The 13,853-nt window shown below is 40.5% G+C and overlaps 1 long non-coding RNA gene across 2 annotated transcripts in view; it reads left to right on the forward strand.

Annotated features, from left to right (window-relative positions):
• The window catches only part of LOC129376124 (uncharacterized), a 90,369-nt gene that overhangs the window by 36,021 nt on the left and 40,495 nt on the right, over nt 1-13,853 (forward strand). For both annotated transcript variants that reach the window (XR_008607716.1, XR_008607715.1), the window contains one exon: nt 7,860-7,982. This is a non-coding gene — a long non-coding RNA (uncharacterized LOC129376124). The remainder of the gene's footprint in view (nt 1-7,859; nt 7,983-13,853) is intronic.

Below are 13,853 nucleotides of genomic sequence, written 5' to 3' on the forward strand. Positions count from 1 at the left end.
CTTAATTAACCTTGGAGTTGGAGATTTCCCTGGGTGCTGGGGGACAAGGCAGGACCCGGGTTATTCTTTCTCTCCCGTCTTTGTCTCCGTCTTGCCTCCGTTGCTCCGTTGGGTACTGTGACTCTTCCTCGGCAATGACAAAAGGATGCTTAGTGCTCAGTGTGCCTCTGTCTGCAGGCTACAGCCCTTTACCGGCTGATTTATGAGAACAAATATTCCTGCACAGATCTTTCTCGCGCGCTGAAGTTCAAACATGTACTATTATCAACTTTATGTCTTCAGCCTTTACGGCGTATCTCCCTGTTCCTTTCTGTAACACTTAGCTTGAAAGCAAAAGGATATAAATAGCGCCACTGCTCTTCCCTTCAGTATCTCCGCGGGCCAGCCCAGTTCTCCGGCCCCGGGGGTATGAACCCAGTTCTGACAGAATTGATCTCTGCCTTCTCCTCCCCTCCGTAAGTCCGTCCGCACCCCTAGGCCCACTGAGACTACTCCGACACCCAGGCTCCTCCAGTCCGCACCAGGCCAGTATGTCTTGTCTTCCTTTCTCTTTAGTGTCCTCTCCTATATTTTCCTGCCCTCCTCCTTTCATCTGCCCCTCGGTGCTGAATGTTTCTTTGCCGCTCTGGAGTTCTTCTTTCTCTTTTTAAAAAAATGCCTTTGCTGCTTTTGTTCTTCCCTCTTGTCTGTCTTCATCAAACGTCCACTGATAACTAATAATGGGCGATTTTAACGTCTCTACTGAACAGTCTATCCTCATGTAAATCTGAGATATTTCTAATACTTAAGATGTTCATTTCGATGCGTCTTTATGGAGCTCTATCTCAAGTAGCGCCATGTCAACAGACTCATACCCAAGGCTAATTTTACTTCTTGCCAAGCGGCTACAGGTGGGATTGCGATATACATGCAGTAACATTAGCATCAATGCACTTTTTTTTTGGTGCCAACAACATGATTACATCATGAGTTATAGTCATTGCTGAGGTTGTCGTCAGGGGCAACAGCCCCAGCCACACATCTCTTTCTTCCATCATTATTAACCAGCTGATGTCACCTAACTAGCTTTCTAAATCAGGCAAACAAGCTAGTAAATTTATTGCGTTGACTCTGTATGTTTTATTAAGTCCATGAATCAATATAAAAACTAAATCCACTAAAAGGAAAATGCTTGGAAAGAATGTATTCTGTCTCTCTTGGGAGAAAAAAAACATTAGGAGTTAAATAAATATTGAGATGCAATTTTCTCACTTTAGCCTGAAATCAAAACAAACAGGGTTTCAACACATTTTTAATGTCTGATACTGTAGAGGTCTAAGAGGGAGCACTAGTGCAAAGACTCTGCGTTTATAATACTGGGTTGGTGATGGTTGGCCAGTGCTTCAACGCCACGAGAGAGACCGCTATTGCATATTGTGTCGTCTTTTACAACATGGCATTAACTGCTTTGTGATTTCTTGAACTGGCGCAATACTCTTCCAGATTTAACCTTCCTGAAACTTTACTCTACCTTTTTGGTAGATGTTTCAACAGTGAAAAGGTTAAAACCTACAAAAACGAAAGTCAGAAACGGAAGAAAGCTATGAAGAAAGGATGAATGAATGGATTAGGTGACAGGTGGTAATGTGAACATATTGGTGAGTTAACCTTTTTGCAAAACCATCAAAAAGTAAATTGCAGAACTTCCACAATTTAACTGCAAAAAGTGCCTAAAATCTCAAACCATATTGTCTCCTTTGGGAAAGTGTACAAATTACTTTGTGTTTTGACAGAAAATGCCTCATTAGCATGAAAAATACCTCAAATATCTATATATGTTTTCTGAAGAAAAACAACGATGGAAGTTGGCTATTAGTTATTAGAAATGCTAACTGATGAACACTAAGTGATTGTTTAAATTAAAACTTCTGTTTATGTTCTTTGCTTTACTGAAAGAACACAGAAAGGGATGTCAAGATTTGCAACTTAATAATATTCAATTAAAAAATTAGGCAGAATTACTTACATTTGTTTAGAATTGAAGATAATTGTACCTTTTTATTAGCATTTTATGTTTAAACGTACACGCTCTCTTTTCGTTTGTTCACTGTTTCTTATCTGTACAGCACTTTGTCGCAGCTCTTGCTGTTTTATAACGTGCCTAACAAATAAAGTAGTAGTATTCATATATGTTCATCATTACAAATTTTTTTGCAAAATAGTGTACTTTTTTCTCAACATTTAGTTCATTCGGTGTGAATTATGACCCCTGTTGTCTGGAGTAAAGGCAAAAGCCGCTCCATATCTCTTTTTTGCTTTGTTTTATTTTTATCATCTGTGTGAGATGGCATCAATCTCTCTCCCCCTTTGTGCTTCCTCTCCTCTCCTTTGCTCTTTTTAAAGCCACATTCTTCTGCCAGGTGAGTCCTTGTGTTGAGCACCTGCGACCGCCCTTTCCTCCCGCCTCCGTCCAGCATCCTGCGCCAGATTAATGCTCGGCGTTTTGCTCCTCTGCGATTCTCTTCCCACCAGACCCCCTGGATGAATACGAGACTTTAATTTAGCTACCCGAGTCCCTTCTTCTGTTCTCTTTATTTCTGCAGCATAAGCTTTCCTCAGCCGTTTCTCATTGCCTCGCTCTTCCTCCATCCTTCCATCAGAGGCGCCGCCATATGGGCCGGGCGTGGCTCGGGCCCATCAGGCTCTCCGCCTCGTTTAAATTCAAAGCCTGTGGGTCATTGTAGCCTCTGCAATGAGATGACAGACACGGTTCTGGAGACGGAGGCCGTCTGAAAGGCCTGATGAGACGAGATGAGGAGGTGGAAGAGGAAGCGAATGCAAATGAAGGAAGTCGGGCGAGCAAAAAGTCATAATTAAAAGTCAAGAAATTAGTTTGGTGAAGTCTGATGTGGCATTTAAATGGAGCTCAAACTAAACAGGTGGCAGCTTGCCACTGAAATAACTGCATGGAGAGTTAATTAGATTAGAGTTCACCTAGACGGCTCGATCTTCTCATCTTCTAAATAAAAAGCAGGAAAAAAAATGACGGTAATAAACCAATACCCGAATGAGGCAAAAAAATCCAAAAGACAGTGAGAAGACTTTTTTGTTTTCATGGTAAAAACTCTGGCAATTTGGGGATTGGCGTGCGCACGGGAGGTGAGGAGCAAAGCGAAACAGCGGGCATTAACAGAGGAGAGGTGTGAAATTGAAACCAATAAATCCAGAACAGATTCCTACAGTTTTGCGGGAGCCACTGCGACCGGCCTCAGTTGTGTCCTCTTTTTAATTTGAGCCGAGTGTCCTGTTGTCTGAGGAAAGCTCGCTGCGCCAAACATTTGTGTTGCGTGACAGGAAAAGCAGCATCCGATCCAGACGGTGCACAGGAGTAGAACTTTGTAGCTTGTTATAAAAATGCAAAAAAACCCAACAACAAATAAATAAGAGAAAATAATAACAAGATGGAGGAGCAAGACCATAAGAAGTGGTTTAATGTTTGCTAATTGCTGCCATTTTAATTTAGTGGTTTCATTTGAAATAGTTTCTCTTGTTTTTCCTTTCCCCATAGAAATGAAGAACAAACTGGTTTCTTATGGACTTCACTATTCAACAAAATAAATCCCACTGAAAAGAATATGTTATGTTTTTATAATCTGATGAAATCAGTTCCAGGGGACCCAATCTGTTCAGTTCAGATTTTTCTGCTCCAAGCTATTGTCCTTGGTACCTGCAATGGTGCCAACACAATTTTCACTACATGTTTCAACAAACATTCAGGTGTATTTGGTTTTTGAACTATTAAAATAGGTGGTTTCAAGTGGCGACTCTTCCAAATACTGAATTAACATTAAGTCGCCTCGTTCAGCTGTTTCATAGTGTCGTCATGGACAAACATTAGCGATTGGGTGAAATTCAAAGCTTCCTTGTTTCTCAGTAGCTGGAAGCCCTGAACCTCTCTCTATATATGAAAATAGGGTAAAACTGTTTTTTTTTTACCAGGTTGTAGCAGAACATATTGCAATAAAATTATGTTAATTTCACTGATTTTTAATCGAAGCAGATACAAATAAGTGGTATGGCAGAAAACTTTCTGTACCCAAAACTGTAAAAGGAAAAACAAATGGACAATTGTACGATGAAAACATTGCAAAAACGTCCTACTACTGCTGGTCATAAAATCTACATATTAAGTGCTTTATTTTAAGTATCATGGATCATTCAGAGCAAACATACTTCACAATGTGCCATTAGAAAGGGGCTTAGGGTTGTTCATCTTACCAGGTAAAACTAGTCCTAACAGTACTTGGTATAAATAGTTCTCATGAATAAAAAGAGCAACAACTAAAAAAAAAAAAAAAAAAAAAAAAAAAACTCCACTTAGAATCATACATTAGCAGACTTTTCAATCCTGACGTTACAGAGGATACATTCTGTGAAACGCCATAAAAAGGAAATGAACGAATGCATTTTCAGCCGCCTCCAAAAGCCATCACTTTGCTAACGTCACTTTTTCCATTTAAGTCCTCTCAGATGATGTACGGCCCAGGCGCACGCACTAATTGACCGCAGCAGCATGTTGTGTGGATATTTTCCTCCCTGCGTCCCACTCAGGATTCTGAGGACCAGTCCAGTCCCGTCAATCCGCGCCCCGCCACCGTCCTCGTCAACACCCGCCTCAGCGTGGTGTCGGCAAACTGTGCCGCATAGATTGTTTTAGGCCTTATCTGTGCCAAATGTGCATGTTAATATTCTTCATCTGGAAGAACTCTTAAAAAAAAAAAGTAAAAAAGATAAATGATGGTCTGGTCCACCACTGACAGTAGGGTCTGGCTGGCATACATCAGAGTCCAAAGCCCCCCTCCTGCTTTATAGACGGCTATTAGGAGGAGCTCCCAGGCAACAAACCATACATAGCAAATGGACCTCTTTAGTAATATGATAATTCATAAAAAAAAAAGGGGGGAGACTTGAGTGAATATTCCACAGAATTCCCCCACAGCCTTTGTGCCTAATGGATGGCGTGTGCTATACCCACTCCACTCAGACCTGCACCAAATGTGGGAACTCCTGGGGATGATGGAGTGAAGGGCAACTGCGGCTTGACAGCTTTTAATAAGTAATGAAAACATTGGAGCATAAATTTGCAAAGAGGAGGATTATAGAACTTCGGGATTTCCAGGAGAAAAAATAGTAACGGACGGATCTGATTTTGGAGGGGGAGAGAAAGGGAAGAGTATCGTGAAATTTCCCCCAACAAATTTTGAATGTCTCCAAAGCGAAGATGTGCCACAAGGAAGCGCCAGATTCCCAGCGTGCCTCTTCCTAGGGGCTCATTGATCAGTTCTATTTGAGTTGAGCCACATCTTGTCCCTTTCATATCAACACCAATCTTTGTTTCAATTGCTCTTCTTTCCTGTGCCACTTGTTTTTTCCTGGCAGCGTTAACACAGGCTCCCTGCTGGGTCGTATATCTGAAAGAAGACGCCCTCACGCCCACAGGATGCAGATTGAAACACTTGGAAAACACTGATTAGGTTAAACTACAAAAAGGAGGCTTTGGTGGGAATATACTGTCTGTCATCTTTGATGCTATGCTTCATTCATCAGAGGCTGCTGATGAACACTTTGCATAGGTGTGTGTGTGAGAATCCACAAGCTTTGTCTGCAACCTCAAAGGATGCATGGGGTTTGCTTGCAAGAAAGTCGTTTCCATGTGTGCAGAGGCAAGGGAAGAGATAACGGTGTGCACTCTGTGGAAGTATCTTCAGTCCTGTTGAAGGATAACAACTAATGAATTGTATTTTTTAGCTTTGCTTTCACTGTCGTTTGGACATTCTGATTTGAAAACCGACTGATTGTACATATTTTTGAAATCATACTAAAGATTTTCCAAAATGGATCAATGGCTTAAATTTTAGTCATTTTTAAAAGGGACAGTATCATGTAAAATCAACTTTTAAGCTTTATATTATGTTATAAAGTTGCTCCCTCATCTAAAACACATACTGGAGTGTTGCTTTGATTGATTTTCCGTGCATGTTTGAGAATTCCTTCAATCTCCCGTGGCAACCCTTCAGCTGTGAAAAACGTCTGGTTGGACCTGAATCCGTCTTCTCAGAGCTGCAGCTTCTAAACTTCCTTCCCCTCCCCCACAACTTCCCTACTCAGCTCCTTCAGACTAGCCAGCAGCAATTAGCAAACACCTGCTGGAACGGTGCATCTGCTGACCTCATATGAGCTACTTCTCAGTGCAGCGCTGTTAAAAATGTTGCTAGAGGGTTGATGCAGGAGCCATGTTGTGATGACTTCATGAAGGTAGAGTTTCACATAGAGCAAGAGTTCTTAAAGAGACAGAGGCCCAATTTTATCATGTTGTCTTGCAAGATCAAATTTCTTTCAAGTCATTTTTTAAACATGCAGCATTTTCAGTCATCCTGTTTGTTCATTTACTACTGGTATTAAGCATAACATTGATGTTTTCACCTAATGGTGTTTTTTTAATGCTTTGGCAATGCAAAGTCCTTAACCTTTTTATGTATACAAAATGAATTTTTTTTTGTTGCTTAATTCTCATACAACTATTCTTCTATCATGCATGTGTTTCCTTACCTTGAAAGAGTGGGATAAAAGCCTGTAGGAATCACAGAACTTGCTTTGTAGCAAAAACTGTTTCTAATCAAGACTGAGAAACAGAATCCATGGAGAAACTTTTAAAAATGTATTCACCGCCTGCAAAATCTCCAGCCGCGGTGTCTCAGCTTCAGCTGTTCACAGGGGAAGACTTTAGGTGATTCCACATAGAGGTGGTTTGGACAATGAAGCACAATCTATAAATTAAAGCACCACTCTGAAGAATTTCTCACAAAAGTGTGAAATGTGATCACACTTTTTCCTGTAACTCTGATCAGTTTATTTCATTTTTAGGCTTTTTTTTTCTTTATTTGTTAAAAAAAAAATGTTCAGTTGGCATCTGTACTTTCTAAAAGGTCTCTTTTTACCACAATATTCACTCCGCTTTCCTGGAGGCTAAAATTTGTAAAGTTGAATTTTCGTCCGATTGATTTGGAGTTTACAATTCTGTCATCCAAATTTGGCACATTTTAGCTCAGAAAATATCAGTGTTTTCAGTTCAAACTGCAATATGTGAACCTAATGAGATTCATGCCAGAATGAAAATCCCATGTGTGGAAAAATCTCTGAGAAAATTGTTCCAGCACTTCCTCTACCTTTTGTATTTTCTTTAGAAACCTTAGTTTTAAAATGTTTTAGTATTAAATGATTCCTTAGATTTATAAAGTCTTTCTTTATATCAAAAGAATACAGTAGCACCCATATTGTTGCAGATGGAGCCACAGCCTATCCATCTCCAGTTCCTCTGTGCCGTCACTCGGTAACAAGACACCTTGATATTTGAACTTCTCCTCATGAGGCACAGACTAACCCTGAACTTAGTGGGAGCCGTTCACCTTTCTCCAGCTGAGAACAATAATCTCTGACACAAGCTCATCCCACCGGCTTCACATTCTGCTGCAAACCGATCAACTCCACATCGAAGGTCATGGCCCAGATTTCCAAACCACACAACCAACTGCATCTTGTGATTACAACTATGAGGTTTAAAAATAGGATTATTGGAAAAAAAGTAGCCCTGATGGCGTCCAATCCTCACTGGGAACGACTTGGTGATGCAAAGATCTGGCTTCTGCTTGGTTGAGTCGAACTGTCGAGATCGGTTCTCATCGTCACGTTTGCGTGATGAAAATTGTGTCACTTTGTTCTCAGCCTGTTCTCTGTGTAGCTTATTAGAAGTACGTACAGAGATTTTTGTTTTTAAGGATCTTTTCAACTTTAATAACCATTACTTGACATTGATCTGACAGGAAAGCGAGTTGTGCGAGACGGGGAAGATGTGTGCCAAAGGTCAAATCATGACAGCCACGTCAAGGACCCAGATCTCCATATGTGGGTCACACGCTTTACCCCTGCACCATCACCGCACCCAGGTATGTAGCTTTTTATCGTATTGCTTTTTAGTAAAATTTTTGTCAATTATGTCATTCACTAATTTTCTAAGGATGACAACATTTCATCCTCACAGAACATTTGCAAGAAGTCGGTATTCTCAGAATGGGCCGCACATGCATTTTGTGAGTGTGTGTGTGTGTGTGTGTGTGTGTGGGGGTGTGTGTGTGTGTGTGTGGGTGTGTGTGGTGTGGTGTGTGTGTGTGTGTGTGTGTGTGTGTGTGTGTTTACTTTGGTACTGTATGTGCTTATCAAAAGGTTATGCAAACCTTCCCTCACACGTTGCTCGACACTGCGCTGCGCGGTGCTGCATTGCTCCTCGGGGACGCGACAGCCCCAGAAAGGCATTATCACCTTTCTTCCAAAGCAGAGGAATTCTGTGCATTATTTGCGTTATGGCAGGTGGGCCCCTATAGACGCCTGAACGGCACAAGATTCAGTTAGGGGGAACCTGAAGGCCAAGGGGGCCCAGCCGGGAAACGAGGGAGGAATCAGCAGGGAGCGAGTGAGGGGGGAAATTAAATGACAGAAAAGCAGAAAGGAAGGCGTAGGACCTGGGAGGCGTGGGACCTGGGAAGCGGGGCGCATGCTTGTGCACGAATTTTGTAAAATGTGGATTTCTTCATGCAAGTATTTACCACTGAGGAAAAAAATTGAAACCTCATTAACATGACCCACGCATTCTGCTCGTCAAACTAATGAAAACAAACACATAAAAAATCCATTTAATAGGTTCGTATATTGCACATACTCATGCAAACCCCAACTATCATCAATCTCAGGCTTCAGAGCCATTTCTCCCATGAGTCCAAGGCTATGTTTTTGGCTCCGTCTCCATACAGGTAGGAGGTCTCCTGATACTCACCACTGGGCTAGCCCACCACACATTAATGCAACATGCTCCAACATTAAGAACTCCATATGTGCCGTCCTTCGACACTTCAGACGCCTTCTATATACCTGAATCAGATCTCATGTGTAAAGAGCGCCGTATAAAAGATTGTTGCTGCTTATATTGTTTCCTCCGCCTTTGAAAAGGGGTCCGAGGTGTTTCTCACGATGTGATTTCATCCGGACCGCAGGAAGATTCGACATTCCATGTAGGATCTTTCAAAGAGTTTCTTGTTTTCGTGTGCGTTGGGTTTCCATGCAGCTTAGACTTTTTTCAAAGCTCGCGCAGCCAAAACAAACATAAGAAATTCATATAAAAACACCAAAAAAAAAAAAAAAAAGAACAGAAAGTTTTTGGAACCGACACAAGCCATGGATTTCACACCAACTACAAAAACAACAAGAAGAAAACCCCCCCAAGGTGACCTGCGTTGTTTGCTCAGAGTTGTGACGCAACGCACAGAACGGCGACTGAATGATTCTGAAAAGCATGCACTGAACTCGATACCATGCCAAAATAATTACCAGTAATTAAATGTTGCACAGAAATACTATTAAAAACTGGACTCTGTGCCAGGTTCATCAGGCGATTATAATTAGCATCAATTCACAGTACACAAAAGCCTGTAACTTAAGTTGTCAGAGACTCCGAGAAAAGGAGTTAAAGCAGCGATTGGAAACAATGAATGTTTTGAAGTCTCTGAAACGGGATCATTTTTGTTTCTTCCTAAAATTTAGGAACTAAACATAAAATAGATGACTTGAGCTGCACATGTTGTAGCATAAAATCAATGATTTGTTCTCTATGGCTAATGTTTGAATAATGTCCAGCTCAACTCAATGTAAAAGATAATTTCCTACAATATGCAATATCTTGCAAACATATCACCAACCCTTTAACCTTTTCAACTTAGTTTCGTCATAACTATTTATTTCTTATTGTATCTTGTTTTTCTTTTCATGGGTAACTGTATAGCTGGGACCACCTTTCACAGCAATCATAGCCACAAAAATCACACAAATTTAATCATTATTTTAAAATGTATTGATAGTCTTATTAAACAAAGTGCAGAAAATAGTATATGTCAATCAAATGTTAACTGGAAATTATCATAACATTCTCATTGCTATAAGAAAATAAATAATACAATAAATTCCTGTCCCTACCTTGAACCAAAATTTAAGACAGGTAAGAATACAGTCAAAAGGAGAGTTTAGTGTTACAGGAGTGTGTGAGAACTGAGCTGTTATCCAACATTTTTGACAAATGCAGCAATCTGGGTCAAACCTGGCAGGAAGAGCACTCGGCTGATGGGACACTGTGCTTTATCTGCACGCACGTTATTAAGACAGATGTTCCAGCGATTATGAGACACGTATTGTTCCGAACAGTGTCTGGACAATCTTAATTGATGATGTAATGTGTGAATAGAAACCAGTTATGCCATCTTATGGACCAAGCAGCCATTGTGATCTTTGCGACGCCTCATTATGTTGTATAAATCATGTTCTCACTGAGAGCTAAGCCATTGTGTGACCATGTTTGTCCAGACTCCATCATTTGAATAAAACTACCCAGACATGAATCCGCCGGCTCGTTTTTTATGAATTAACAGCATAATTAGGAATTTATAAGGAATAAAGATGGCTAATCAAATGTGGTTTTTCAACCTTGTTTTGCAAAAATATTTAATTTTCAGTCAGATTGGATGGGGAAAACAAAGAACTTTTACATCTCGCCAGAGGCCCTGGAAATGATTAGGAATGAATGTTGATTTGCTATTGTCTGTTAATGTTTTTGCCTCCATATTGTTTTAGAGCAGCTGTTAAACTGGACCTGTGGTTCTGGTTTAGAAGCCAAATATGATGAAGGTGTTGCAGACTTCAAAAAAAGTCTGCAACACCTGCGTTGTTTGCTCAGAGTTGTGACGCAACGCACAGAACGGCGACTTTGTTATGGTATTTAGTAAATCCATTGCACAAGTCCAAGTGTTAGCCTTTAAAAGCTGAGTTTATCTATTTTGCTTCATGTGCTGTTGAGGATTTGTGAACCACACAGAAACGAACGCGTCTCGCTCTGATGTCCAGAAAAGTTCTGAAAAACTCTGCAAATTTGAAAAAAATTAAATATGCCACTACTCTAAATTTCATCTAATTACCTCTTCTGATTTTCACATACATTTTCATGTTTCCCTTCTATAATCTCACAAAAAAAAAAAAAATCAATTTCATGCTTGTAAAACTGGGGCTGGTGCGTTGGGAGCGAGTGCAAGTAGTACAAGCTTGGCACTTTGCTCACGCAGCTGAGTCTCCGTCCCGCTTTCAGGCTATTCCCAGGCCAGGCCTGCCGAGCGCGCTGCGCTCCCTCGCCTGCCTATGATTTGTGGAGGCCGCTGGGGAAGAAGCGAGCTCTCCCATAGGTTAAAATCTGCAAACAATGAGTCCTGTATTTGTGACGGATGGCCCACATGCTTCCCCATTTGTCTGAGCTTTATCCCCATCTCACAATCAATTGTTAAAACCCCAAAGTTTGCTTAACATGCACTACCTGCTATGCTTTGGGAAACACCGGGGAGAGGGAAGACAAAAGGAGGGAGGGTGCAGAAAAATACAGGCAAGAGTAAGAAAGAGAAAGAGATCAAAGTTGTCCTGGAGTGGAAGAGAGGGACTTTCAGTGTGACTTTCAGGGTCCTAATTAGGGACAGGACAGCGAGCTACCTCTCTCTGTGACATTTAGCTGGACATACTTGATAAATGTCACACTGCTGGATACAGCCACGACAAATGGATGCATCAACAATGGCTTAATAACCTTTACTGATAGTCCAGCCAGGAATTCAAATTTTTTATCCGCTCCTCGTTGCATCCCTAAAAACACCGGGCCTCGATAATCGATGGCGGCTGATGAATATGGGGGTGGATGCTTCTGCAAGGCTGTGCTTTCTCACCGAATTAAATTTCACCGAGGAGGCTGGCGGCTCCCGCGGATAGATGTGCTTTTGGTCTAGCTGCCGGGAGGGCGCCAAATTATCTTGGCTGTGTATCTCGACTATGATAGCGGCAGCAAAAAGGGAGACCTTTGTAACTAATCAGAGAGAATGGAGAGTCGTGGACCTCCCTTGAATTTTTTTTTTTTGTCTTTCGAGGTTTGTCTCTGTTTCACTTGGAGAAGCTGAATTAACCGTCTCCGAAACAGTGCGAATCGGAGACAAGCTAGAAATATGTGCCGTTTCTTTGCTTCAATGAATATAAATGTCATGTGCGAAGACTCAAAATGAGCTAATTTTAACAAATGGAACAACTTATTTATGACCTGAAAGCCAGTGTGAAAAATACATGCAGAATTATACATTAAAATGCCACTTTTTGCTTCATTTTCTTTTTTTTTTAATAAGTGTCAAATTTAGGCTCAGATATCAGTTTGTCCTACATGTTTTCCCCTTTTTGTTCACACATCTTGAGCCTGTAAAGGTTATGTCATTGCACAACCTCAAACCTCAACATATTTTATTGAAAGTTAAAGCAAAAAGTAGGAAGAGCAGAGACGTGTCGAACAAATCTTCGCTGCAAAAAAAGAAATGTCTGCCGGTTTCTGTCAATCATTTGCAGTCGGATTGGATTGAGAACATCTTTAAAACACTGATTTTTGAGCTCTTCCACTAATTCTTACTTAGATTAACTTGTATATGCTTCAATCTAAACCATCCAATTGTAAGATCATTGCTCAGAATTGTTCAGGGTGATGTGCACTCTATTTCTCAAACACATTTTGCATTTGGGATGTTGTTTTATACCTAAGCCTGCTTTAAACTTGTCCAGTTCTTTATTGCCAACTTTTCCACTGTTTTTCTTGGTTTATTCACTAACATTCTCGAACAAAGCATTTAGACCTTTGGCACTGAACTTGACGAAAGGGTGTAATTATGTATTAAAGCCGTAATATGTAATAATTTATTCAAATCTGGCTTCAAAACATAGCAAAATGTCAGTGATGTGACAAAATCCTTACACAATCATTTGAAGTCTAGCATGCTGTAATCTATATGTGTTTGAATTGAAACTGGTTAATAAACGCCAAACCTTTGGCCATTTAATGGTATTAATCTGCATGTCGTTCAAGACAAAAACGAGTGAAGAATTTGATTACATTGTGCGTTGATTATTACATAACCCAATTTTAATGTTTCCTTACATTTTATAGCCTGATTTAATTACCCTGCTTCATATTAAGGCGTTTTCACATAAGAGGCATCAGAGTGGCTGTCGATTTCCACTTTGCCATCATGCACGTCGTTCTGTTGTTTAAACACATAAAGTAAATATAACTGAAGTTTATGGTAGCAATGAGAGAAAGTGTGAAGAAATTTGAAGAGTAAGAGTTTTTTAATTGGCCTCAGATTAGATCTCATGTCCCATAAGGTAGCTAAGACTACTGTAATGACCCACAAGAAAATTCTTACATTTTTACACTTTGAAGCATTCTCTTGTGTTGTTTTCCCGCTTTAACTGTATCTTATACTTCTCTATTTTTCTGCTTAAGCCAGTGATTATTTTTAAAGAAACAACCCCCAATTGAATAGTTTCCCTTTGAAGTCTTTCTTTGATATGGAGAATATGTACTTAGATTTGAATTTGCGGATTGCTCTGCATATAAACTAGAAGTATTTATGTTATTCAATTAGACGCCTAAACATGTCCTCCTCCGTTTGTTTTCAGTTTTTTTTTTCTTTTTTTTTCCGTGGCGTCAAACGGGCTCTCTCTCCAGAGTGATGACGCCTAATGTGTGTATAGGAGTAGCACCTGCAGTCTTGGACCATATGTGGAGTCATGCATACCGCTGCGTTTTGTCTGCGACTATGAACGCAAGCATGTTTCAAACCGCGCAGCCGTGGCTGATGCAAGGTTGCTAATTGCCTCTCTCGAGAAATAATTAAGTGACAAAAGGCAAACGAAATGGCGCC

This window comes from Poeciliopsis prolifica, unplaced genomic scaffold, assembly GCF_027474105.1.
Source record: "Poeciliopsis prolifica strain line A6 unplaced genomic scaffold, Auburn_PproV2 SCAFFOLD042, whole genome shotgun sequence".
NCBI lineage: Eukaryota > Metazoa > Chordata > Actinopteri > Cyprinodontiformes > Poeciliidae > Poeciliopsis > Poeciliopsis prolifica.